At 51.1% G+C, this 26,272-nt stretch overlaps 2 long non-coding RNA genes across 3 annotated transcripts; one reads left to right on the forward strand and one right to left on the reverse strand.

The window, feature by feature from the left end:
* The first annotated feature begins 3,314 nt into the window (after positions 1 to 3,314).
* LOC110341704 lies at positions 3,315 to 15,605 on the forward strand. 2 transcript variants are annotated; one of them, XR_005871687.1, is made up of 3 exons: positions 3,315 to 5,980; positions 12,425 to 12,568; positions 15,271 to 15,605. It is a non-coding gene; the product is annotated as an uncharacterized LOC110341704 (long non-coding RNA). The 2 variants fall into 2 exon arrangements; XR_002383685.2 differs by lacking the exons at positions 12,425 to 12,568; positions 15,271 to 15,605 and adding an exon at positions 6,226 to 6,787 and having other exon boundaries at positions 3,326 to 5,139; positions 5,736 to 5,980.
* Positions 15,606 to 18,152: 2,547 nt separating this feature from the next.
* Positions 18,153 to 18,929, reverse strand: LOC121134517. The gene is made up of 2 exons (XR_005871606.1): positions 18,789 to 18,929; positions 18,153 to 18,488 (listed from the first exon to the last, which is right to left on the reverse strand). It is a non-coding gene; the product is annotated as an uncharacterized LOC121134517 (long non-coding RNA).
* Between the last annotated feature and the right edge of the window lie 7,343 nt (positions 18,930 to 26,272).

Genomic DNA, 26,272 nt, shown 5'->3' on the forward strand with positions numbered 1-26,272 from the left:
CTCTCCAGACCTAGCTCAATGACTCCACACAAAGATTTCAGGAAGCCCCTAGGTCACATTGGTCTCCTTAGGACCACAGGCCCATCCAGGCCAAGCTCTGGCTGGGCAAGCGGGGCACTTGGGTCCGATTATGTGTTCTGCGTAGCATCTGTTTGTCTGATGGGATGGGCTGAGCATCTCATAGCTTCAGTGTGACACAAAGGCCAGGGTGGGAGACCAGTGACCCCTCTACCTGCCGGCTTGTAGGTCAACCTCACTTCCCACATGTAGGAGTTTTGTCCTCTAAGCTGCCATCTCCCTTCCTCCGCAACAGAATATCATCTCTTCCCCCTGGCATAAGGCTTCCTGGACACCAACCTGAGCTGGGACCAAGGCTGCCTTGCGCCAAGCTTGGCTGGAGCTGGCCTGTGGAGCCAACCAGACCCATGGGCCCTCCCTGTCCTGCCCTCTCTGGGCCCTTCTTGCTCCTTTCAGCTTAGAGATGACCCACTGTGCTTAAAATGTCATTAACAAAGGGCCAAGGAGACGATCGCCTGCTGCCAAGACCCGAGCTCAGTTCCTAAGACACACATGGTAGGACAGAACCAACCTCTGACTTCCATATGTGTAATGTGGCATGTACGCATGCAGGCATATATACATGCACATATAAAGGAACATGAGAATTACACACATACACACACATGCATGTATGTACACACACAATTAGATAAATACATAAGAAAAAAGTTTAAACTCTTAACAGTTGAATCTCTCTAAAAGTTTGAGATAAACTTTACAGAGTGTAATACCAGTTACCATGACTTGAATGCGACGGTCCCCACAGGCTCTCATATTTGGGTATCCTGTCCCCAGCTGGTGGCACTGTTTTGGGAGGTTGTGCAATCTCTGGATATGGACTGTAGCTGGTTGCTATGGGAATGTAGGGGCAGGCTTTGCAGGGGTCTAGGCCTCTTTTTTTTTTCCAACCCAGCAGTAGGTTTCCTTTCTGGCTCCGCCGTGTCTGCCACCATGATGGACAGTGTCTCCTGATCCATGGCCTCAAAGGTTGTAAACTCTTCTCCCTCAGGTGCTCCTGCTGGTGTTTGGCCACTAGACCACTGCCATTGTACGCCTGCACGTAAGCCATTCCCACGTGCTACTTCTGTCTGCTTCTAAGCCACAGTCATTCCCCAAGTGAGCTTCTTCCCGCCACCCAGCTCCTCCCAGCTCCCGCCTCTCCTTGGTCCCTGGCAGCCACAGAACCCCATGTCTCCATGGCCTCTCCTCTGACATATTCTGGACATTTCATGTAAACAGAATCATGCAGTGTGTGACATGCCGTGTCCTTTCGTCCCTTACTGGTCATTCATATGGTACCGTAGCTTGCGCCAATATTCCATTCCGAATGATGTTCCCCTGTATGGCTGGAACATTTGCTTGACTGGTGGATAGAATCTGGGGGTGTCTGAATCCCTTAGACAACTGAGGGAAGTTGCTATACCCCCGTTCTTTTTCTAAGACACTTATTTAATTGTTTGTGGGTGTGTGGCGTATGGGTGTCTGCATGCCAGCTCGTGCATGGAGGTCTAGGAGCAACATGTGGGAGTCGGTTCCCTTCTTCTGCCGCGTGGGTCCCTGGGGATTGAACTCAGGTCGTTGGGCTTAGGGGCAGACGCCTTTACCTGCTGAGCCATCCCACAACTTTCCCCACCACAGCCTTTCCAGGTTGTGTTCATATTTTCATTTGCCCCCTGGCTTCTGTTAATGGGGACTGAGATTCCCTCCTGGATGGAAGGCTCTGGAACACAGATCTGGGAAAGGTAAGGATGTAAGGCAGTGTTTGCTCTGGTGCTTCAGGCTCTCAGGCCAACCCTTGGCGGACCTTGACGGACGCCAGTGAAGGCCAGCGCTGGTGCTGCTGTCTGGCTCACTAAGCAGTTGGATTTGGTGAGGGTGATCTACAGGAGTGTGGTGATCTAGAGGAGGGTGGTGCTCCTCCCAGGTGTCCACTCTCCCCCTTCCACTGGGATGGAGGGGTCCCTGAGAGCATGGGAGCTGAGTTTCCTCATCCTGCACCTGATGCTCCCAACAGCAGAAAGGGAGAGGAACATGGTGAGAACAGATGCTTTTGACAGTGCCTGTAACCTGGTGACAAGTGACAGGAGGCAGGCATGCTTGAGCAAGATAAAAAGGCAACAGCAGCTGACACCCACAGGAGTATCTTTTGCTTGGAGTGCTGCGCACGTGGCAGCCCGAGGGGTGCATGCAGTGCTCCCTGCAGAGGGATGCAGAGGGTCCTCATCACTGGTCACAGTGGGAAGGTGCTAGGCATCTGTTCCACGGTGTCTATTCCCCGTTTCAAAGTACAGCTCCTCCTGGGGCCTGGCAGGGCTTCGTCTCCAGGGAGGAGCACTGTCTTAGTCACTGCTCGTCTCCAGGGAGGAGCACTGTCTCAGTCACTGCTCGTCTCCAGGGAGGAGCACTGCCTCAGTCACTGCTCGTCTCCAGGGAGGAGCACTGCCTCAGTCACTGTTCGTCTCCAGGGAGGAGCATTGTCTTAGTCACTGCTCGTCTCCAGGGAGGAGCACTGTCTCAGTCACTGCTCGTCTCCAGGGAGGAGCACTGCCTCAGTCACTGTTCGTCTCTAGGGAGGAGCACTGTCTTAGTCACTGTTCGTCTCCAGGGAGGAGCACTGTCTTAGTCACTGTTCGTCTCTAGGGAGGAGCACAGTCTTAGTCACTGTTCGTCTCCAGGGAGGAGCACTGTCTTAGTCACTGTTCTATTGCTGTTTAGAGACACCGTGACCAAGGCAATTATTATAAAAGAAAGCATTTAATTAGGGCTGGCTTACAGTTTCAGAGGTCAGTCCATTAGCATCATGGTGAGGAGCATGGCAGCATGCATGCCAGGAGTGTTGCTGGAGAAGTAGCAGAGAGAGAGAGAGAGAGAGACAGACAGACAGAGAGACAGAGAGACAGAGACAGACAGAGACACAGAGTGAGAGATAGAGAGAGAGACTGGGCCTGGCTCGGGCTTTTGAAGCCTCGAAGCCCATCCGCAGTGACACACCTCCTCCAACAAGGCCACACCTCCTAATCCTTCTAATCCTTTCAAACAGTTCCACCCCCTGGTGACTGAGCATCATGTATAAGTCTATGGAGGCCATTCTTTTTGTTGTTGTTTTGTTTTGAATATGGTTTTATTTTTTATTATTTTTTTTATTTAAATTAGAAACAAGTTTGCTTCACATGTCAATCCCAGCTCCCTCTCCCTCCCCTTGGAGGCCATTCTTATTCAAACCTCCACAGGTGCTGAGCCAGTTGGAAGAGGTTCTTGTTTGTTTTAATGTGTGGGTGTATGTACATATGCACATGGGGGCACAAATTTGTGCAGGTGCATGAATGTGGGGTGTGCTTGAGAGACAGAGGACAACCTCAAGTGCCAGCCTCAGGAACTCTTTGAGATGCGATCTCTCGCTGGTCTGGAGCTCACTAGCTCAGGCAGGCTGGTGGGTGAGCCCCAGGGGTCCTCAGTCTCTGCTTCTCTAGGGCTGAGGTTACAAGTGTGCACCACAGTGCCTGGCATTTTTTGTGTGGATTCCGGGGACTGAACCCCATCTCTTGTACCAGGGAGGCAAGCGTTTTACCATTCACCAGCCGATTCTTGGGCTCTTGTCTGACAGTATAAACAGAAGGAGCAGCGTCGTGGAGTTTCTCTTCTAGTTGTGTAAACAGAAGGAGCAGCGTCGTGGAGTTTCTCTTCTAGTCGTGTGTGCCATCAGCTCCTCATCCACATAAAGCAAGGCTCTCAACTTGTGGGTTCTGACCCCTTTGAGGGATCCACTGACCCTTCTTACAGGAGTCACATATCAGATATCCTGTATATCAGATATTTACATCGTGATCCATAACAGTAGCAAAGTCAGTTATGAAGTAGCAGTGAAAATGATTTTATGGTTGGGGGTCACCACAGCACGAGGAACTATTAAAGGGTCGCAGCACCAGGAAGGTTAAGAACCACTGGCATATGGGAATCAACAGCTGGGTGGTGCCTCTCTGGGCACTGTGAGGATCAGGTGAACTCTGACCTGCTGAGGGCTTTGGAAGCTACACCATGGACCATCCCGTACCTGAAATCCCTTCTCAGGCCTCTAACGTGCAAACTGTGGCCATCCCTGCACCCTGCAAGCTTCCAGGTCAAAAGTACGCCAGGCGCAGACGGGTTAAGAGCAGAGTGCCCTATGCGACCAGGAATGGTGATCACACATAAAGCAAGCATGCCCAGGCTGTCAGTGACCTCACAGGGCCACCTCCCTCCGATGTGAGACTGGCAACTGTCACCCTGTGATAAGGGCTGGAGGCTCAGTGTGGAGTTTCCCCCAGCTGGTAAGAGGCTGGGCTGGGATTTCAACCCTCTGTCAGATTCCCCCTGTGCCCTGGGCAGGAGCCACGATGGCGCGCTCCTTCAGCGCTGACCTCCCAGAACCAACGTGCAGTGAAGCTGCTAAGTTATGCATGGGCCTATGGGAGTCAAGACCACCTGCGCACCAAGCTTTTATTTAACTGTTGTTAAAGGAGAAATGGAGGAAATCATATTCACTTGGGCAGCATGAATTTCAGCCCAGGTGGCCCAAACTGGAGCAGCCCGAGTGGTGCCTGTGGGGCAGGTATGAGAGAGGGTTTACAGGGGATTTCTCTATGACCTAGTTTGGGGATAGATCACGGTCAGGGCAGAAAAGTGAACTTGCAAACCAGCGTGTTCTGAGTGCTGAGGGTGAGTTAATTAGCCAGCTCCCAGCTGAGACTTGTAGAAGGTGGGTGGTGCTGGCCTCTGTGTTTACCAAGTCAGTTCGCCCACTCCACGGTCCGACTCCGGCCAGTGTGAGATCAGGCTTTTGGCAATCAATCCTCTGGGGAAGCTGAGGCTGAGCTGGGGTCTTCTGTAGCCTTCCGTGTGCCAGCCTGCACCGACCTCCAGCAGGCTCTCCTTTGTTCCGAGATCAGAAGCCAATCTCATGGGCTCTCTGGGAGCTGAAGTGAATTAACACGTATAAAAACTCAGCTCCGTGGTGGCATCTGGACTGGCGTGAGGATCGCCATCGCTGTGGACAGACGGGCAGACAAGGAACCAAGCTCACAGAGAAAGAGTCTCACAGAGGTATGGCTGCAGGCGGAGCCAGACCTTTGACCCTCGGTCTCAGGTCTCCCCTTGGGGTGAGACCCATCACATCAACTCTTGAATTGGTGACCCCACGGGGTTCTCACACCCAGAGCTCAGGGACCATCTAAGGAACAGAAACTCATTAGGTTGTGAGGCAGATGCATATTCATCCGTGACAATTTAGAACATGCAATCTTGCCAAGGAGAAGAAAATAAAACCCATCAGTGTTCTCACCGCCTGGGGCCTGCCAAGGCTGACGTGTGTATTTTCAGACTTCGGGGGAAATGATAAAACCTAACACAGCGGTGCCCTGCTGGCCCTTAGCCACCATCCGGGGTTTCTTCAGGGTTTCCTACCCCACAAAAGTGGGCTTCTGAGACCAATGGTTCTGTCATGGGGCTGTCCCATGCACTGAAGGACGCTTCCGAGCATCCCAGGCCACTATGTCCACCTGATTATCGCCCCTTCAAGCCAGAACTGTCAAAACCACTTCTAGATATTTCCAGGTACCAGCTGGCCCTGGATGAGCATCTCTAGGTTTGGGGGCGAAGTTGTTTCGACCAGCCAGACCTGACTTCCCTTCTCTGCTTAGATCAGGCCAGGGAGCCCCAACCTTCCTCTGGGAAACAGCAGACATTTTCCAGCCTGTGGCACATGAGGGCTCCGGGGACTGTGCTCACTGCGAGGGAGTCACAGTAGCCTTGGTGAGGCCCAACCTCTCCCAAACACGAAGGGATCCAGCGAATCCCCCGTTCCTTTGGGAAGTCCTCTGATGAAGTTCTGCTTGCCTCAGGGAGGCCACAGGAGCTGGGATGAAGAGCAGCTCTGGAGACCTAGGTAAGTGGGGTAGGCTTTTCTGTGCCTCCGTTTCCCCATTTGTCAACAGAAAGCAGCGGCAGTATCTACATGTTGGGGCTGCAGAAATGAGGTGATTTTACCTACTAATGACTATGTTAATATGGTCCATGTCCAGTGTGGGCTTGGAGGGGGCATGTTGGTGACAGTTAATGCAGGCTTTGAGACGCCCTGGGCAGCCTGCGGACCAAGGGATCATGCTTAGCTGCTTTGCCTGTTCCCCACAGGCGCTGGGCACAGCTGCTCTTCCTGTGGCCTCAGGCTGGGGAGTGACATCTAACTGCTCTTGAGATCCTGGATGCTGGGGTCCCTTCCCTGGAGCCATTTCAGTCTGAAAATACCCATTGTGCCCTGGGGGCTCCCAAGAGTTCACTTGAAATTATTCCTTCTTAAATTGTCACTGTATTTATAACATTACAATAGAGATGACATTAATATATGTAATGACTGCCTTTTTGTGTTGTATATAGTTTAGCAGTGAGCGTGTGTGATTGCTAACCCCTCCCACCTTCTGGGTGACTTCCTCCACCATCCATCTTCAGATTTCTCTTCTATCACCATAAAACACTAGCTGCCCATCTCTCCCCACCTCCTGCAATGCCCCTCTCCCCCTGCCGGTCTGTTTTCTGTCTTCATGAACTTGACCTCAGACAAGTAGGGTCGTAAACTGTGTGTGTAGTAGCACATGCCTTTAATCCCAGGAGGTAGACAAGCAGGAGGATCTCTGTGAGTTCCAGGCCAGCCTGGTCTACATAATGAGTTCCAGGCCAGCCTGGTCTACATAATGAGTTCCAGGACAACAGGGCTATGTATCAAAACCCCAAACAAACAATAATAAAACACATAGAACCACAATGTTTCTTCCTTTCACATCTGAGTCGTTCTTGGCATCATGTTCTCGAAGTTCTTCCGTGACCCAGCATGCATGAGCATTTCCTGAGGTTCTGAGACCCCGTGATATTCCCTCTTGTGCTTAAACTGCATTTGTTTATCTATTTGTCTGTTGACAGACACCTGGGCGGCATCTGCCTTTTGGATGCCATGCACTGTGAACACCTGTTATAGGGGTGGGGCTGAGCCCCACTTTCAATCCTTTTAGGTCATACCTTGATGGGGGGTGTCCTTCTGTGTGCTGTGAATGTTTCTCTTATTGGTTGATGAATAAAGCTGTTTTAGCCAATGGTCAGGCAGGATGTAGCCAGGCAGGCAGTGTAGGCAGGGTTACTAGACTAGAAGGAGGCTGGGAAGAGGGACTCAGAGAGTGAGTTGTGAGAGAGATGCCATGTAGCTGCTGAGGAAGAAACTGGCCCGGGCATCACGGGTAAGCCAAGAACAAGTGGAGATACATAGATTAATAGAAATGGGTTAATAATTAAGAGAGAGCTAGCCAACAAGAAGCCTGAGCCATTAGCCAAACCGTTCTTAATTAATATTAGCTTCTGTGTGTTCATTTGGGAATAAACAGCCGCGGGACTAGACGGGACAGAAACTTCTGTTAACAAAAGACTTGCTGGGCTGTGTGGTGACTGGTTACAGAGTGAGACATCTCCCTCCACAGAGTCCTCCCCGACCTTACAGGAGCTCTGCCTCCACACCATGGGCAGGGAGAGGAGGCTAAACCTCTGCAGCCTGAGAACTGAGACTTCCCACCCAAGCCTCTCCCTAGGCCTCTCTGTTGCCATTCCAGTGCCAACAAGGAAGATAAATGCCACTTTTGGTGATCTGCATCCTAACGTTTGTGTTGTGACTGTGTGACATCATTTCTATTGAGCATGGCAGTCTTTCTATAAGGAAGCCATGTTGGCTGGGTGGCATGGGCTGGGCAAAGGCTTCGTGATGAAGATCACTGGCTGCTCTTGCAGAGGACCCCAGTCCTGTTCCCAGCAAACCCATGGCAGCCCACCGCTGTCCTTAACTCCAGTTTCAGGGGATCTGGCACCCTCCTCTGGCCTCTGAGATTATGAGGCTCCACGGTTAACCAAGACTTTGGGGGATATAAGGGCTCACGTCAGCCTCTATCTCCATCTCTCTCTCTCTCTCTCCTGTTCTCTGTTTCTGTGTGTCTGTGTGTCTGTCCTTGTTTTCTGGTTGATTTTCCAGATGACAACCCTCTCCTCTGTCACTCCAAACTGCTTCTGGCTTGGTGAACAGTTTCAGAGCAAAAGTCCCCATCATGCAAACTCTGCGCATTGGATTCCTATTCTGCCAACGATAGTGTCTCCCCCGTGTATGCCCATTTCTACTTGCTTCCAGAACCTTCAAGGTGGTGTTATTTAACACACACTGTGCAGGGCTGGGGTGATGGCTTAGTGGGTAGAGCACTTGCTGTACACTTGTGAAGACTCGATTTCAAATCCCCAGAACTGTGTAAAGCTGGACATAGCAGTATAGACCTGCGATCCCAGTGCTCATAAAATGAGATGGGAGGCAGAGACTGGGGAATTCCTGGGAGCTCACAGGCCAGGTAGCTTGGCATCGCCACGTGAAACAACAACAGATCCCACCTTAAGGTAGAAGATAAAGACTTACAGACCAGTGTTAGGATCCCAGCGCTATGATATTTGGCTAAAGACTGCCTTCCACATCACACTTGTTTGAATGTGGCCACACCTTGCCCACAACTTGAAGGAGCATCAACCCCACCCCCACCCCTACAGTCACCTTTATCCTCTCTCATCACAGACCGGCCGCCTCCTTTGTATCATCCTGTAAATCTTCGCCCCCGCCCCACAGACCTCTCTCTCTTAATCAAATCCTGTTTCTCAGGTCCCTCCCAACCCCGACTCCAGCCCAGGCAGGTGACAACACTGTGGCCTTCCAGTCTGTCCCTTCTTTCTGTATGGCTGTCACTAGGGGCACTTAGCTTCATAAACCACTGTGTCTCAAAAGAAATTAGGAGATAAACTGATAACGGAGAGTGGACCTGCTCAGAGAGATTCCCGGGGCCCTGAAGTTTTGCGGACGAGACAAAACCCAGGGTGAGTCTGTGCTTGTTCATGAGGTCAGGGGGCAACAGCCTCTTTCCGGGAGGCATGGGGCAACAGCCTCTCTCTGGGAGGCAGGGGGCAACAGCCTCTTTCCAGGAGGCAGGCTCACCTCTCTTTCTTTAGACTATCCCCTCTTCTGCCAGGGCTGCTACTCCTGGCTTCTCCTCGGCCAGGGGGGCTACTTCTGAATATATATATATATATATATTCCTCACAGGGACACCTTCATTTCCTTCTTGGTGACACAGAGTTAAGAGGTTTTGAAAGGCTTAAGTGAGGACCTGGCATACTCAGACAAAACTCCATAAATGGCAGCCACCCAATCGCAGACAAGTGTATTACCTGCCAAATCAGAAACAAAATCAGAAGCAATAAATGGAGGTCTGGATACTGACTCGCAATCCATTGCTGTTCCCTTTTCTGAGCCAACTGTGCCTTGCTCCCTATTGGTGCTAACAGAGAGGGCAGTTAGGATCAATGGTCAGTGTTGTGCATTGGCAGAGCCCTCAGAAGCTGCCTGGGAATGGGGTTGGAGAGGTGTCTCGGTGGCTAAGAGCACTGGCTGCTCTTGCAGAGAGGCCCCCGGTTCCCTTCTCAACACCTACCTGGTGATTCACAACCATATGTGACTCCAGTTCTTAGAGAACCTGATGCCCTCTTCTGGCCTACCAGGGCACTGCACACACGCAGTGCATATGCAGGTGTGACAGCCACTCACGTAAATAAGATTAAAGATGATCTTTAAAGAGACACCCAGGAAGAGGTCAGGTGGGGTCAGAGCTGAGAGTGGCGCTTCCAGAAGGACTTCAGTTTTTGCAGAGTGAGAACGAGGAGATGCTGCAGCGAGATTCTGTCACTGGGCCGGTGTCGCGATGCCTGTCAATGTTGGATGGAGATGGCTCCAGAAATGTCAGTTCTCAGCTGCTGCTGTCCCTGCTTGCCCAGTGTGTCCCTTCCAGTAGCTGTCCCCTCTCCCTCTCCCTTCCCCGGGTGGGCACTGCCTGGCTTGGGCTTGTTTTCAACTCCCATGCTTTACCATCGCTATTGGTTCCCAAATTCTTAGGCACACTCGGGGAGCAAGCAGCCCACCGTCTGCCAGCCTGGCTGGCTTTGATCTGGCACCCACCAGTGCCCTGCACTTGAGAGGGCTGTTTCTATTTTGTTTTGTAATTCTTGGGGAGGATCTGGCTTGCAGGAAGCACACTGTTAATTGATGCTGTCAGAGGAGCCAGATGGCTCGTGGGTAGCGGGTACTGCAGATGCAGGGACAGGCTCACCTGGAGACTAGGTGTTTACAAAGTGCCACCTGTAAACTCCAACCCAGCTGTCTCTCAACTCCCAGAGAGCCACCAAGAGCCAGGTGTCCTGCTTCCAAGAAAACAGGGCTTGTCTTGTAAGATGGGGTTGTGACTTTGTAGTAATCATAAAATAAAAAAAAAAAAACCCCAGGCTGTGACTAATAGACCCAAGGAAGCAGCTTTGGTCAGGCAGAGGCCATTTCTCCTGTAGTAGTCCAAAGAGAGGCAATGCAGGGCTGGTCATGTGATACTGCTTCGTGATGTCCCCAGAGACCCGGGACACGCCTAATCTATCATTTCATCCTACATGGCTTCCTTTTTAAAATCGTACTTGGGGTTTCTAGTGCTGTGATGAAGACCATACCAAAGGCAACATGGGGAGGAGAGGGTTAATTTCATCTTACATTTCCATGTCACACCCCGGCACCGAGGGAGGGCAGGGCAGGAGCTCCCACTGAACTGATGCAGAGGCCATGGAGAGCTGCTTACTGGCTCGCTCAAGGCTTGCTCAGCCTGCTTTCTTGTATTCTCCAGGACCACATGCCCAGGGTGACCCCACCCATAGAGAGCTGGGCCCCCCACATCCACCGTTAATCAAGAAAATGCCCCCATGGGCTTTCCATGGCCCAATCTGAGGAGGCAATTCCTCAACTGAGGTTTCTTCTCCCCAAGTGACTCTAGTTTATATCAAGTTGACAACCAGGACTGTCACCTTTTTTGCCCAAAAGGACTGTCGCAGCTCCTGCCATCAAGGCTGCATCCCAGGCAGCAGGAAGATGAGAGGGCAGAGTTAGATATGTGCACTTTCTTGGAGGATCCCTCTCACACTTGAAGTTCCCACAGGACAAGTTGCCCACAATTCTGTTGACATTGCAGTTGGTCAGAGCTTAGCCATATGGCCACTCCAGCTTCAAGGGAAGCTGGTACATGCAGCTTTTATTTCTAACAGCCAGGCTCTGCGGTTTAGAATCTATGACTAAGAAGAGCACACAGCCGAGGGCTGGCAGGCTGGTTGGGAACGCGTGCAGGAGTGGCATCAGTTATGCTTGCATTCCAGCATCTTCCCGGACTCCATTTCTCACCTTTGACGTGAGGCGGGGGCGGCCTCTGACGGTGTGGAGACCCATGATTTGGTGTACTGGTGGACATGTAAGCCTCTCGACATGTGTGCACACCCAGCACCCTGCAGAAAGCCATCTTAGGCCCTGGCGACATGTGTGCACACCCAGCACCCTGCAGAAAGCCATCTTAGGCCTTGGCGACATGTGTGCTGAGGCCACAGAATCCTCCACAAGAAAACAGCAGGGCCGACCCCAGGCCTCACTCGCCTGGGCTTAGCTGTCTGGGCTTTATGGCTTCTCGGGGCTGCTGGACAGCGGAATCTCTGTGAGGTCTCTAGGACTCCTCATGGTAGCCTGTGGTGTCTCGATGATTGGAAGGGACACAGAAATTCTAGACAATAATGTGGGTAGAGCAGGTTCACAAGATGATTTTAAATGGCAGACTTAAAATATTATTATTAATTTTCGCTTTCGCATATGTATGTGTGGGAGAGATATATGTATGTGTTTGTATGTGTGGGCCTGTGCATGCAGGCATGTGTGTGTGTGTAAGCACATGTACCTGTGTGTGCACTCATGTGTGTGAATGCATGTGTGTGCATATGTATGTGCATGTGGGTGCATTCCTGTGTGTGTGCAGAGTGCACGTGTGAGTGTGTACAGGTATGTGTATGCGTGTGTGCATGTGCATGCATTCATGTGGGTATGTGCATGCATGCATGTGTGTTCATGTGTACGTGTGTATGTGTGTGTGCGTGCATATGTGCATGTATGTGTGTGCGTGCATGTGTGTGTGTGTGTGTGTTGGAGCCTGATGCTGAGTGTGTCCTTCCCAAGGGTTGGGACACCAGGCCAGCTGCCACATTTACCTGGCACTGCCAGGGATGCCGGCTGCTGGCCCCAGCCTTGCACAGCAAGTGCATACTTGCTGAGCCATGTCTCCATCCCTTATGACTCTAAAAACATGATTGGCTTGTTTTACGTATCACTAAGAAAGTAAACTTGGGCTGGTGAGGTGCACTGGGTGAAGGTGTTTGCCCCGGACCTGATAACCTGAGTTTCGTCTCCAAAACTGACAAGGTAACAGCAGAGAGAAGACTCCTGGAAGTTGGCCTCTGACCTCCACACACGTGCTGTGCCGTGTGTACCCCACAACTCCCCCCTCCCACCTCGCCACACAAATCAACAAACAACCTGGGAGTTTTGTGGACATCGTTACTCAGGGTAAGGCTAGGTTTAAATTCAGTAAATTAAGCGAGTGGTCTTTGGCTTGGGAGAAGCGTGGGTGAGAGCTGCAGCCCTGGTCAGTGCTGACTTGGGTGAGTCAGACCTCACTCACCCTCCAGGTCTAGCTGCCAGTAGATTGTGACATGTGGCATCCCCACGTCTGAAGTAGTTACTGCACAGAATTAGAAATGGAGACTTGTGGGAAGCCACCTGCCAGGTGATCAGCAGGTTCCAGTGTCCAACGTGGCCTGAGCATCCTGAGCAGTGTGAAGTCTCTTCCTGGAGACAAGCGCTCCCTGTGGTGACACCATGCTCCCACGGGACCCCAGGGAAATTCCAGTTTCTTGAGGAGCATTGTTTGAGCCTCTGGTGGTTAACATGAGTCTCTCTCTTTACAATTGCTTTGTTCTTACAATATCATCCTTATTTTGTTTTTTTCTGGGGGGGGACAGGGTTTCTCTGTGTAGCCCTGGCTGTCCTAGAACTCTCTCTGCAGACCAGGCTGGCCTCAAACTCACAGAGCTCTGCCTGACTCTTTCTCTGCCTCCTGAGTGCTGGGATTAAAGACGTGCACCACCACCACCCAGCTTCACCCCCATCGTTTTCATGGTAAAAGCAGAGTCATCTCTTCTGAGTGCGGGGTCATTCACAGTCCTGGAGCAGGGGAGGAGCACCTGCATGTAGTCCTGGCCCTCCACAGATGACTGTGATGTCATCTCCTCTAGATGACAAGGTCATCTAGCTTTCTTTACTCTTTCAGAAAGCTCTGTCACTGATTTCGAGTTTTATCTACTATAGTTAAAAGTCCTTTACAATATTATGTGTCATTATACTAATTGGTTATAGAGCTGATTTTTGAAAGAGATGTAAACATTTGTCCATTAAAAATGCATTTTACAGTCACTGGGCATCTGGAAGGGAGTGGGTCTGTGGGTGAAGAGATTGGGGGCACTTTAAAAGCCTTTTCCGCTAAGTCACAAGTAGCTGCTTATTTGCTCTCCAGCTGGAGTCAATGCCAGTAAAGTCGCAGAAGGGCTGAGGACACATGATCCACGGGGTCCTCTGGGAACCTCGAGGAATCTGGCCAAGGCCATCACACAGTTTACAGGATCTCTCAGGCACATGTGCAGGAAGATCCCCATGTCCCCAGAGGACACATGCAGTGGCTTCCACAGCAGTGTGTGGGAGCAGAAGGCTCAGAGAGGAGGAGCTCTGAAAGCAGTCAGCCCGGGGAGTCTCACACGGGATGCTGTCCTTGCCGAGGCCGGGAGCTCTGGGGATGTGCAAGGAGCTGGGCCGGATGGAGAAGGCAGTTACCGGAAGACTTGCCCAGAGGACTTGGGTGAGGTGTGGTGACAAAGCTGACTGGTGGTTAGCTGATCTCTGAGAGATGCAAGAACTCAAACTTTTCCCCTTTGCCCACTCTGACCGAGGGCGCCATCTGAATTGTCCAGGTCAATGTGGTCTAGGTTAACCATTATCTTAGTATTTGTTCAGTAAGGTAGTGCAAAGAATTTCTTATTGTTTGAGGGGACAAAGTGGTTCCCAGCAGGTGATTGCTCTAGCTTGGGGCATCTGTCTCAAGCTCTTGCTCTGCCTGGAATTTGGGGTGACCACAGGTTTGGGAAGGTGACTGCAGCTTCTGTGAGGGGGCATGGTAAAGAAACTGCCGACATGCCCACTCCATGATATGGTTAAGGCCTTTGCTGTAGATGTGAGAGAGAACAGCCAGAGGTGTCTGGAGGAACTGAGAGCAGAGAGAGAAAGAAGGACACAGAACATGGCCTGCAGACCAGCAGAGTGGGCACAGCCAGGGAAGCGGGAGAGGAGAGAATGGTGGAGATGGCGAGACGGCAAGAGAGAATAAGAGTAAGAGAGGGTCAGAGTAAGAGAGGGATAGGCAGGTAGATAGATGGATGATAGGTGATAGAGAGAGGATAGATGATGGATGGATGGATGGATAGACAGACAGACAGATAGATACGTAGAGAGGAGGTGAGAGGGTAGGGCGCTAGCATGGACTTTGAAATGTATAGCAGGTACCTGTGTTACTGAGGGAGTCTGAGGCCAGCATAGGCTTTGATATGCCAATAGACACCCAGATATACATCAGTGGAGCCACATGGCCCTTCTTGCCAGAGGTGAGGGAAATGATGCCTTTGGCGAGTGGGAGCCTGTAGTTTTTTTTTTTAAACCTCTTTGGGAGCCCATCACCAGCTCCCAAATAAGTACATGGAGACTTGCTCTTACTTGTGAATGCCTGACCTTAGCTTGGCTTTTTTTTTCTAGACAGCTTTTCTAACTTAAACTATCCAGTTTCTCTTTAACTATGTTTTGCCTCTGGGCTTTTTACCTTTCTTTAGTCTATGTATCTTTCTTTCCTTCTTACTCCGTGGCTGGCTGTGTGGATGGCCCCTGGTGTCGTCTCCTCCTTTCCTTGACTCCCCCTCTTCTCTTTCTAGTTACCCTCTCTCCTGCCAACCCCGCCTATCCTCTCTCCTGCCAACCCCGCCTATCCTCTCTCCTGCCTAGCTCTTGGCCATTCAGCTCCTTATTAGACCAATCAGGTGTTTCAGGCCGGCAAAGAATCACAGCTTTACAGAGTTAAACAAATGCAGCATAAAAGAATGCAGCACATCTTTGCATCATATAACAAATGTTCCACAGCATAAGCAAATGTAACCATTATTCCACAACAGGAACCAGTTTCACAAGTTCCTGAGGCATGCTGGTTTTTACCCAACTGTCAAAAATCCTCCTATAGTCCAGGCTGAGCTCATTTCTGGATATTTGGACCGCCTGTGAGACCTGACAGAATCAAGTTGGAAGAAAAATCGCAAATGCAAGAAACCCCTTCTCCCTAATTGGTAAAACCTTTATTACCTTTAATATTAAATGTAAACCCTTCTCAAGGCAAAGCTAAACAGGACTGGAGAAAAACTGTCACAATTTTCAGAGTGGAATTCACAGAATTACAAATGCAGAAAAGAGGCAAGATATTTCACTTCAAATGATCTCTTCACTTTATCTCAGATTACAGGAGGGAAGAGGGAGGGACAGAAAAGAGGGAGGAAAGCAGGGAGGGACAGGGGCCAAAGAGGGGGTCCTACGGAGACATTCCTGTCTCTCCTGAGAATAACTGTGGATGGAGTGTGTGCCACACGTCCACTTGCTTTGGGGAAACTGTCCAGGAAATGGCATCTTAGTGCCCACCTTACTGAATTTCTATATAGGTGACACCCTGAGTAGGTCACCCGAGTGCCTTACCAAGCCTACCTCCCACACAGCTTTCGAGTAACTGAGTTGTCGAATAGGTCATGCTTGAGAAGGTAATTTTACTCGCTTAATGTAACTTGATTATCTCCTTCCGCTATTATGTTTGCCCCAGGAGTTTAACCATTTGATGGACGTGTGATATCGTAGGGGATGCTGGAAGACAAACTGCAGATGACACGGGAGTCTTGGCGGCGTTTGGTGACTTTTCCCGCTTTCCAAACGCTCGTGAAACACGGTTGTCTCACGTCCCATCAGCCAGGGGCAGCACCGTGGACTGACTGGATACTTAGACGTCCGCTGGGTAGATCGCGTTTCCCAGAGTAGATTTCCCTTGTCATCTGCATTGACCCTGAGGGCAAGAGTGGCCCTACGTAGCATGCACTGCTCAATCAGACAGTGAGGTTCTCGTAACCAGAGGCAACTCCTGATGCCTCCTGACGCGGGCATAGCCAGCGGTCAATAAATAGTGCAGAGATGGTCAGGAGACTCAGAATCTCAGCCGGACAGTAGTGGCTGTTGGGGATGCTCCCATTTCATACCCTTGCTGGCAGCGTGAAGGAACTGATAGCATGCTTATTAAACGGTGCTAATGAGAGAATGTGCTAATGCTCGGAAGACAGGGAGGGAAACTGAGAAGCTTCCACCAACCAGGAGAAGTGCCATCCTAGCAGAACGAAGTGAATGCTGGCTATTCCACAAACAAGCATTTTTCACTCGGAGCACGAAGGGCGTGGCTTCACTCTATCACGTTCAGTCAGGGTGAGCGTCTCACCTTTAAACAAAGACAGCTTTACTAGGTTGGGGTGTAGTTCCTTTGGTAAAGCATTTGCCTGGCATGCACAAAGCCCTGGGTTCGAGCCCCAGCACCACATAGAACTGGATAAAGTGGGACGTGACTTTAATCCCAGCGCTTAGGAGGTGGAGGCAGGAGACCCAGAAGTCAAGGCCTTTTTCATTCAGCCCATGCAAGGGTTAGCCTGTGCTACTTGAGACTCAGTCTCAAAATCAAATCACTCCCCATGGGGCTGCTGCGTAAGAGTCAATACTTGAAGAGAGATGACACACCCAGAGCAGATCTGGACACACAGTAGGTTCTCAAGAAATGTCACAGTTTATAAAACACCCCCTAAAACCTGAGGAAGAGCCACAGTAGGGCTCGGGTACAATGACTGGAGGGAGGGAGGATTAATCACTTCTCTGTTGCTGTGACAGGACTCTGTGACTAAAGTGACTCACGGAAGGAAGGGATGATCTGGCGGTGGTTCCAGAGAAACTGCAGCCCACCATAACGGGGAGGTGTGAGGCAGCAGGAGACAGGCAGCAGGAGACAGGCAGCAGGAGACAGGCAGCAGGAGACAGCAGGAAACAGGGAGCAGGAAACAGGAAGCAGGAACACAGGCAGCAGGAGACAGGCAGCAGGAGACAGGCAGCAGGAGACAGGCAGCAGGAAACAGGGAGCAGGAGACAGGGAGCAGGAAACAGGCAGCAGGGAACAGGGAGCAGGAGACAGGAAGCAGGAGACAGGCAGCAGGAAGCAGGGAACAGGAAACAGGGAGCAGGAAACAGGGAGCAGGAAACAGGCAGCAGGAGACAGCAGGAAACAGGGAGCAGGAAACAGGCAGCAGGAGACAGCAGGAAACAGGGAGCAGGAAACAGGCAGCAGGAGACAGCAGGAAACAGGGAGCAGGAATCAGGCAGCAGGAAACAGGCAGCAGGACACAGGCAGCAGGACACAGGCAGCAGGAGACAGCTGAGAGCTCACATCTTGAACTGCAAGCAGGAGGCAGAGGGAGAAAACTGGGAATGACTGTGGCTTTGAAACTCCAAAGCCCGCCCCCAGTGACGTACTTCCTCCTAAACTTGCCCAAACAGCGCCACCAACTGGGGACTGAGTGTTCCAACACCCGAGACTGTGGGGGACACCTCATTCAAACCCCCACAGAGATAAGGAAGTACAGGACTCACACCATCTCCTGAACTGAGGCACAGCAGGCATTGTGTTCCCTACGGCGGCTGGTACATTCTGAGAATATATGGCCAGACTATAACGGGTCTGACTTAGATGTTCTTCTGGGTCCCCATGTGGCAGATTAGTGGCGTTCTGGATACACCCAGCTACGGTCATGTGCTAAAAATCAAAACAATATCAAAAAATAACCCTGTAAATCTTGGAAGGCACTCAGGGAGGTGTGACCAGGAAGCCTGGAGGCCTGGGCATTGGGGTACCTGTGGAGGAGCTGAGGGTGTGGGGAAGGCAGAGGAACTTCCCCAGAAGCCAGTTTTTAAACATTTCCCACGCACCCACTGCCACATATATTTTCTTTTTTATTCTCTTGCCTCATTTACCCAAGGGTCAGACATTTGGTTACAACCTGCTGTAGTGGTTACATATTGCTGTGTAACAAACTGTGACATTCCAAATGACTTCAATCAGTGTAAATCTGCCACCATGCAGCCTTAAGAGGGCAGGAGTAAAACTTCCAGGGGAGAGGGAGAGAGCAGGCATCCATCTTGGGGTGAGAAGGAGATGTTCATGGAGCTCAGCTGTGTCAGCAAAGGCTGGCTGCCATTGCTGGGAACACAGCTATTGCGTGACTGTTTCTGAGGAGACATGGGTATCCACTTCTCCCAGATGGGGCACCTGTCACAGATCCAGAGATGGTTCCACTCAGGTCCAGTGGGTTTGGGGCAGGGGCGGTGACTACAGAATTCCCCAACAGCTGTACCACTGAAAAGTCTAATGTCAGCATGGGTGAAGACCTTCCCAAAACTTCACAGATGGGGTCATCGCCTGCCCCCCATCCAGTCAATCTTCCACTTCTAGGACCCCCAGAAACCGTGAGTAGGCAGGATGCTGTGATGCTGGTGTGGGACTCAGGAATGCGTGGCTGGGATCTCTTCCTCCCCCTCCCCTTCTACAAAGCAGGGTAACAAACCAGACCTTGTGAGCGACTTCCGAGTGTCATTGTAACTATTCTGATGCCAAGATGGTAACAGATATAGCAGCATCCACGGCCATTATTAATTATGAAACTGGAGTAAGAGGACTCTTCATCCAGCCTGGTGGGGACCAAAAAAAGAAAACCCCAGCTTATGGTGAGCTGACAAGACAATCAAATATGATTCAACATCACATTGCAACCTCATAATAAGATATTGATGTTACCAGGCACTTGTCAAGGCAACCACAAGAAAACACTGTGTGCTCATTTTGTACTGGGCTGTGTTTTAATCTTGTGACATGCGCTAACTGTCCCTCAGCAGTATGTACTACTGTTTTCACATAGCCAAAGAAGAAGAGAGGGCCAGAGCAGGTCGTGGGTTGCTCAAGGTCACACAGATGCAAGTGCATGGTGGCTCTGCTGTTGACGCTTAGCTCTGCCACAGGGATGCCTCAAGACAGTTGGGATGGGCGTCACATGGTGCCCGTTTCCCTGAGTACACCTCTGGTTGACGATGTGTTTGCATATTTCTGCCCAAGGCTCTTGGCATTATAAAATGATTTTCTAAACGTCTTATGTTGTTTTAAAATCTCCTTTTGGGGAGGGCACCTGCCTAGCAAGCACTGCAGAAACCAGGTGTGGTGGTGCACACCTGTGATCTCAGGACTTGGGGAGCGATGGCAGGAGGGTCAGAAGTTCAGAGTCATCCTTGGCTACATAGAGAGTTCAGGGGGCCAGCCTGGGCTACATGAGACCCTGTCTGGAAACAAAAGTGAAACAACAACCCAAGCAACAAACTCACAAAAGGACAGGAGGGCAAAAGACTTCTGTCCCCCCCCTTTAGGGGGACAGATTCAAAGTGTCAGGTCAAAATCCATCACTGGGGGAACTTGAGACAGCAGGAGTGTGGAGAGCTCCTCATAGCAATCTCGGTCAAGAGCAAGGAGAAATGAGGCCTGCACGCCCTGCCCGGCCTGCTCTCCTTTTCACGACGTCTGGGCCTCAGCCCGTGAAATGATGTGGTCCACTTTCTGGGTGGGTCTTCTCACCTCAAATAATCCAGCTAAGAACAACCCCTCACAGGCATTCCCACGGGTCAACCTGAGCTAGACAGTCCCCTACTGTGACTCCCTTTCAGGTGCTGTAGATGGTGTCACCATGGATGCCATGATGCCTTCAGAAATGACAGACACGTGGGGCAGAATTTCTCCTGATTCCACTTGGTGGACATGGGTTTTTAGCCCAGCCTTAATCACTAAGTCTCAGGTCACATGTTACAGAATGACTTGGAAGGGTAAAGGAGGTGTCAGCAGGGCTCAGTAGGGCTGTCCTTGACACGGAAATGCCAGGACCAAGGAAAAGTCTCAGCACGGGCCTCAGAGAAACCTCAGGTACAGAGTTTCTCAGGGTTCAGAGCCGTAAAATGTTACTCTGTGTGTGTGTGTGTGTGTGTGTGTGTGTGTGTGTTCACATGTGCTCATGAGTTTGTGCGTGTGTGAATGTGTGTGAGAATGTTTATCTAAGTGCATGCATGCATGTGTGTCTGTGTGTGCATGAATGCATGGGGGGGCAGAAATCAACCTCTGATGCTGTTCTGAAGAAGCCATCCACCGTGGTTTTTGAGATAGGGCCTCTCCCTAAGACCTGAAACTCACTGTTTAGGGCAGGCTTGCTGGGTAGTGAGCCCCAGGGATCCTCCTGCCTCTGCCTCCTCAGCATTGGGGTTACAGATGTTGCCACACTTGGCCTCCTCCCTTCCTTTCTGTGGGTGCTGGGCCTTGAACTTGGGTCCTCATGCCATCTCCCCAGCCCTTGGCAGGCAATGTTGAGTGTAAGTTTGAAGTAGACTGTGGTCACAGGCAGTGGAGATTGCTCAAGCTACACCCTGGGGACAGAGGTGGGGGTCCTTTACTGTGGCAGTTTTCCTGGATGAGAATTATGAGTGACCAGGTGATGGGTCAGCATGCTCACCATGTCTTAGTGTTGGGGTATTTCTTCCTTTACAGTCTGGGTGAGGAGGTCCCATCCTTGTGCTAAGTGAGTGCCTATATCCAGTGTCCCCGATATGATTGGATGGATCCATAGGTATTATTATTCGTTTCCTATATGATTGGATAGATTCACAGGAAATGAGTTATTTATCGGTCTAAGGACTAGGACATGCTGGTCAGTGGTGCTGTCTATTTGTGTAGTCTAGATATAGTCATTCTTTCTTGGCTTTTACACACAGCATGGAGTCACTCAGATCAAAGTTGTTTCCTTATGAAGTGGCTTCATTTGAGGCCAGATATAGTCGCTTTTCTGTGTGCTGTAGACTCAGGAAGAGCAGCCCAGCCTGGTGTGTTCTCAATCACTATCTTCCCCGCGTGCCCTAGAGAGCTCTTGCGTTGGTATCCCTTGGACCAAGTGGCTTTGGAAACAAATGACCTTGTTTCTGTCCCTGTATCTGATGGTGACTACATGACCCCAGAACCTGTCCCACTGTCCCTCCCCAAGTTTTGGTGTCCTCTTGGCATAGAAAAAAGGGTGACAACATCCTGATCTGGAAAGACAATTGTTGAGGCATCAAGAGATGCATGTGTGTGTGGCTGGGGAGATGGCTCTGTGGGTAGAGCGTTCATTATGCAAGTGTGAGACACATTCAGATCTCCAGCACCCAAGGAAAAGAACTGGGCGTAGGGCCACATGGCTGTGATCCCAGTGCTGGGCGGTGGGAGCAGAGACTTGGATCTGTGAGCTCACTGGCCGTCCAGCTCAGCCTAGCTTAATCAGTGAGTCCCACATCTCAGAGAGAGAAAGAGAGAGACAGAGACAGAGACAGAGACACAGAGAGACAGAGACACAGAGAGACAGACAGACAGACAGAGACAGAGAGACACACACACAGAGAGAGAGAGAGAGAGAGAGAGAGAGAGAGAGAGAGAGAGAGAGAGAGAGAGAGAGAGAGAGAGAGAGAGACCCTGTTTCAGCAGAGAGAGGGAAAGAGAGTCCCGGTCTCAGCAGAGAGAATCCCTGTCTCATTGAGAGAGACCCTGTCTCAAGACATAAGGTGGGTAGTTTTCAAGGATGAATGACAGCCATGGTTGACCTCTGCTTGAGAACGGGAGCTGGTAGGGACAGGGGTGCTGTCTGCCCTCAGGTAGCTCCCGGCACCTAGAAGGTACTTCCTCGGTATCCATTCCTATCTGATCCCGCCACGTCCACAGTCAAGTTCAGCTGAGCAGAGCTCCTGGAGTGTCTGACAGCGTGGGGCTGGCCTGGCTGGGGAGACTGTGGAATCTCCTATGTCACACAAGACTGTGCCGTGTGGCAGCGTTACCATGAATTCCATGTGTCACACTGGCTGGTAGGCCACAATCAGATTTGGTGACTGCAGGGTGTTAGCAACAGTGGCAGCGGCAACAGCGCTACCCTTTATATCCACTGCCCAGCCTGGACACCAGTTCAAGGCATGGTCAGCTTGCTGAAGACATCTGGGGACCCATGGGGCTGTCACTCCTCGGCAGCCTAGCCTTTGCTAATCGTCTCCCCAGAGACCTGTTTGAAAGGAGAGATGGCTGTGGTCTGCCTTTTCCAAGCCACCACGCCTCTCTGCTCTGATCTCTGCGTTTTGCAGCAGATGGGATTGAGAAGAGATTTAGTGTGAGGTTCGGGAGAGGCCCAATCCTCCAGAAGGGAGGCAGAAGTGGGGGAGCTCACTCGCTCCTCTTCTGTGTGGTAAAACATTCCAAAGGGAAACAGCTTGGGTGTTGGGAATTCCTCGGAGGACACCTTCATGAAGATGTCTGGCGGCACATATGCCACCGAGAGCTGGGGGTGGGACAGCCCATTGGCCGTCACCGAGACGGTTATTTCTACCACTACCCAGCATGCCAAGGAGGCATACAGGTGTGTCAACCCCCTTTGTGAGTGAAGAAGACAGGGCTGGCTTCCGGGACACAAGTGATTCAGCCGGCACCCAAATGGGGCTCTTTTCTGCCCTCAGGTCTCCAGAAGCCGCCTGGGGCACTCACACTGAGTCCCTGGCCTGTCTGTGCTGCCTCTGACGTCTCACAGACATTTATTCTAGGTGGTGGCTTCTGGACTGTGGCCCGCCCTCTTTTCTCTCCTGAACAAGGGAAGATTACCCTGCCCTGAGCTCAGCATGTGGGACTCACTCACTGTCCATGGAACGTCAGTCATGCACTCGTGACACAGAAGCCATGGGACCTGAACGAGACTGTCTCTGGGGATGGCTGGGAAGGCCACCTAAGTGGAGTCAGTCCAAAGCAGTGGGGGAGGGGAAGAAATTGCAAATGTGGATAGCTTCAAGATGTCTGTAGGGGACAGAGTGGTGGGGGTTGTTTATTCTCGCAGCAATTGAAATAAAGCTCACTCAGGGTCCACACATGGCTAGGCAAGCAAGCATTCTACTGCTATCACCCCTCACGCAGGGTCTCACTGCGTAGCCCGGACCGGCCTGGAACTCACTAATAGCACGGGGTGGTCTTGAATTCACAACCCTCCTCTCTTTTGAGTTCCTTCGCTCCTCAGCAAGATTGAGTGTGGCCTCCTCCGCTTTTTGAGACAAGATGAGGAGGGGAGGCACTGAGTCCTCCAGAGCTGTCAGAGGCGAAGGTGTCACCACAGGAGGCACGGGGTGCAGGGAGGGTGGCTGGGGCCTTTTGGACGCATTTCACAATGCGTTAGGAGACATTTCCATCCTCGGCCTCCTAGACACTGCAGGATAGATAATGTGGGTGATTTTGGATAACTGGGAGATGCAAAGGTCTGTATTTCATATCAGTGTGCCCACGTTTTCCGAGTGGTTAAAGATCACGAACATGATACTCCCTCCTTCCCAGCGCGTCCGGCCTGTCCCTTAGGCCTTCCCAGGACACCATGGCACCTGGGATCTTCCGTGTGTGGGTGGCCAGCCCTGTCCAGCTTCGGTCCCCAGTGCTGCCGCGGTGCCCTCTGACCTGCTCCACCCACCCTCCCTTCCCCCTGACACCTCCCCTCCAGGTCCCTGTCAGTTCAGAGCTGATCTAATAGAAACGCAGCCAGCCTTGCTGGCTCCAGCTTCTCCCTGCTCCATCCATCCTGTCTCAGGAATACAAAGCACTGCCGTCCTTGTGCGGTGAAGACACAGAGGCGCGCCCTGGGTTCTGCAGGTACAGAGTAGAAATTACCAGGCCCAAGACGACCTCGTTTCCCTCCTCCTGTCCCTAGGGTACAAAAGGTACATTTTGCTTTCTGAATACTTCAAGATCTTTTTGTCCTATTCTTAAGATAAAATCCCAATTTTATTTTATTTTTTGTGTGTATGGATGTTTTCCTACCTGTTTATTTGTTGTGCTCTACATACATGCGGTGCCTATGTAGGTCAGAAGACAGCATCAGATCCCCTGGAACTGGAGTTACAGACAGTTGTGAGCTGCCATATGTGTGTGCTGGGACTTGAACCCGGGTCCTCTGGAGGAGCAGCCAGTGCTCTTATCCACTGAGCCATCTCTCCAGCACCAACCCCCACTTCTTTATCCCAGCATACTGCTGGCACGCCTGGCATCTGCACTCTGATCATTTCTCTAACTCCGCCCCTCGTCCTCATCTGTCAGTCATTTTCTGCCCCGGGACCTTAGCACTGGCTGTGTCTCCTCCCTGTGGTGCTGCTCAGTTCTCCTCATGCCCCTTCCTACTTAATTCTCGGCTGATTTAGAGCCCCCCCCCGGCAGCTCTTACTGTGGGTGAGCAGGGGGAGGGCGGCTGGTGGCTGGGATGGGGCCACACCACAGGGGCTATGCTTGGCTAAAATGTCACCCTGCTCTTTAACACTTTTCTTTGCCCGCCCACTGACTTCTGGATGTTTTCTGGGCTGAGATCCAAGCCCTGCACACTGCCTGTGGCCGGTGGTTCTCAGCCTTCCTAATGGCAGGGCCCCTTAGCACAGCTCCTCGTGCTGGGGTCACCCCAACCATAAGGTTACTCCATCGCTACTTCATAACTGCGATTTTACTGCTCTTATGAATTATAGTGTAAATGTCTGATATGCGGCCCCATGAAAGAGGCGTGAGACCTCCAAGGGGCTCACCACCCAGAAACTGTCTTGCCTCTGTCCGCCTTCCCTCCCCCTTCCTCCCCTCCCCCCTCCTTCCCCAGCTTCCCCACACACCGTATTTCCGGCATCTTGGATATCTTCAGTTCCTTAAACCCTGCAAGTCTTTCTATGCCTTTTTAATCCCAGATTCTAAGTGACCGTCTGTACGGAAGCATGGGCATTTTGTGGAAGGACCTTACTTTGAGCCACCCTTGGCTCCCTGGCCCTTGTGAGCTGTGTTGCATGAACTCAGAGAATACACAAAGCATAGTGTAGTAGTGTACATTTATGACAGGGCAATGAGAGGCCTTCTCGGAGGAGAGGGTGGGCATGGGCCAAAGAGGCATTGTCCCAATTATATTAAAGACACGGGCTTTGTGCTGTTCTTTCAGAGGACCAGAGTTCGGTTCCAGCACCCACATTGTCTGCTCACAGCTGCCTATAACGTCAGCTCTAGGAGATCTGACACCCTCTTCAGATCTCAAAGGTACTGCACACATGCACATATTCCACTTTCCCCCACAGGAATGCATGCAATTAAAAACCAATCTTTAAAAAGTGTGCGGGCTGGAGAGATAGCTCAGTGGTTAAGAGCACTGGCTGCACTTCCAGAGGACCTGAGTTCAATTCCCAGAACCCCACATGGTGGCTCACAACCATCCGTAATGGGATCTGATGCCCTCTTCTGGCGTGCAGGTATACATGCAGATAGAGCAACTTATACATAAAAGAAATCTCAAATCATTAAAAACAAAAAACAAACAAGCAAACAAATGAAAAAGGAGATGCCATGAAGAGCGCTGACTGCTCTTCCAGAAGACTGGGTTTGATTCCCAGCACCCACATGGTGACTCCAGTTTTGGAAGGTTGATGCCCTCTTCTGGCTCCTGTGGGTACTGCACGCATGCAGGCAAACATACACAAACGTGTGCTCACACAGGAAGGACCCTGTAAGTCCAATTCCATAGGATGTAGACTGGATGTGGCCACTCCTGAGATCTGCTGGCCATGTGCCCAGCCCACATTCTTCATTTTCTTTCTAGGGAGATCGTTAGGTAAATGAAGCACTAATCTAATTAATCTTTAATGATGAAAACCAGGAGTCAGATATGGAGGTAAAAATCTGCACGATCAGAGAAGGGGAGGAGCAGCTACCTACCTCTTCTGTTCCTCCATCCAAATGGCTAAGATCCTGTCTCAGCCCCGCCTATCACTTCCTGTTTCTTGTCTATATTTCTCCAGAGACGCCCATCTGCAGGTACAGCTTAGCACTTACGGACTCTCAGGGTTGAGGCACAGGCTTCTCTTTTCTTTTTTAACTGAACACTGACTTTGTTAGGTGTGAGGTACACACTGCTGGAAGTGCCCATTTCCAGTTCCATCAGTTTTAATAAATGTCAACGCACT

Source organism: Mesocricetus auratus, unplaced genomic scaffold (genome assembly GCF_017639785.1).
Source record: "Mesocricetus auratus isolate SY011 unplaced genomic scaffold, BCM_Maur_2.0 Super-Scaffold_100028, whole genome shotgun sequence".
Lineage (NCBI taxonomy): Eukaryota > Metazoa > Chordata > Mammalia > Rodentia > Cricetidae > Mesocricetus > Mesocricetus auratus.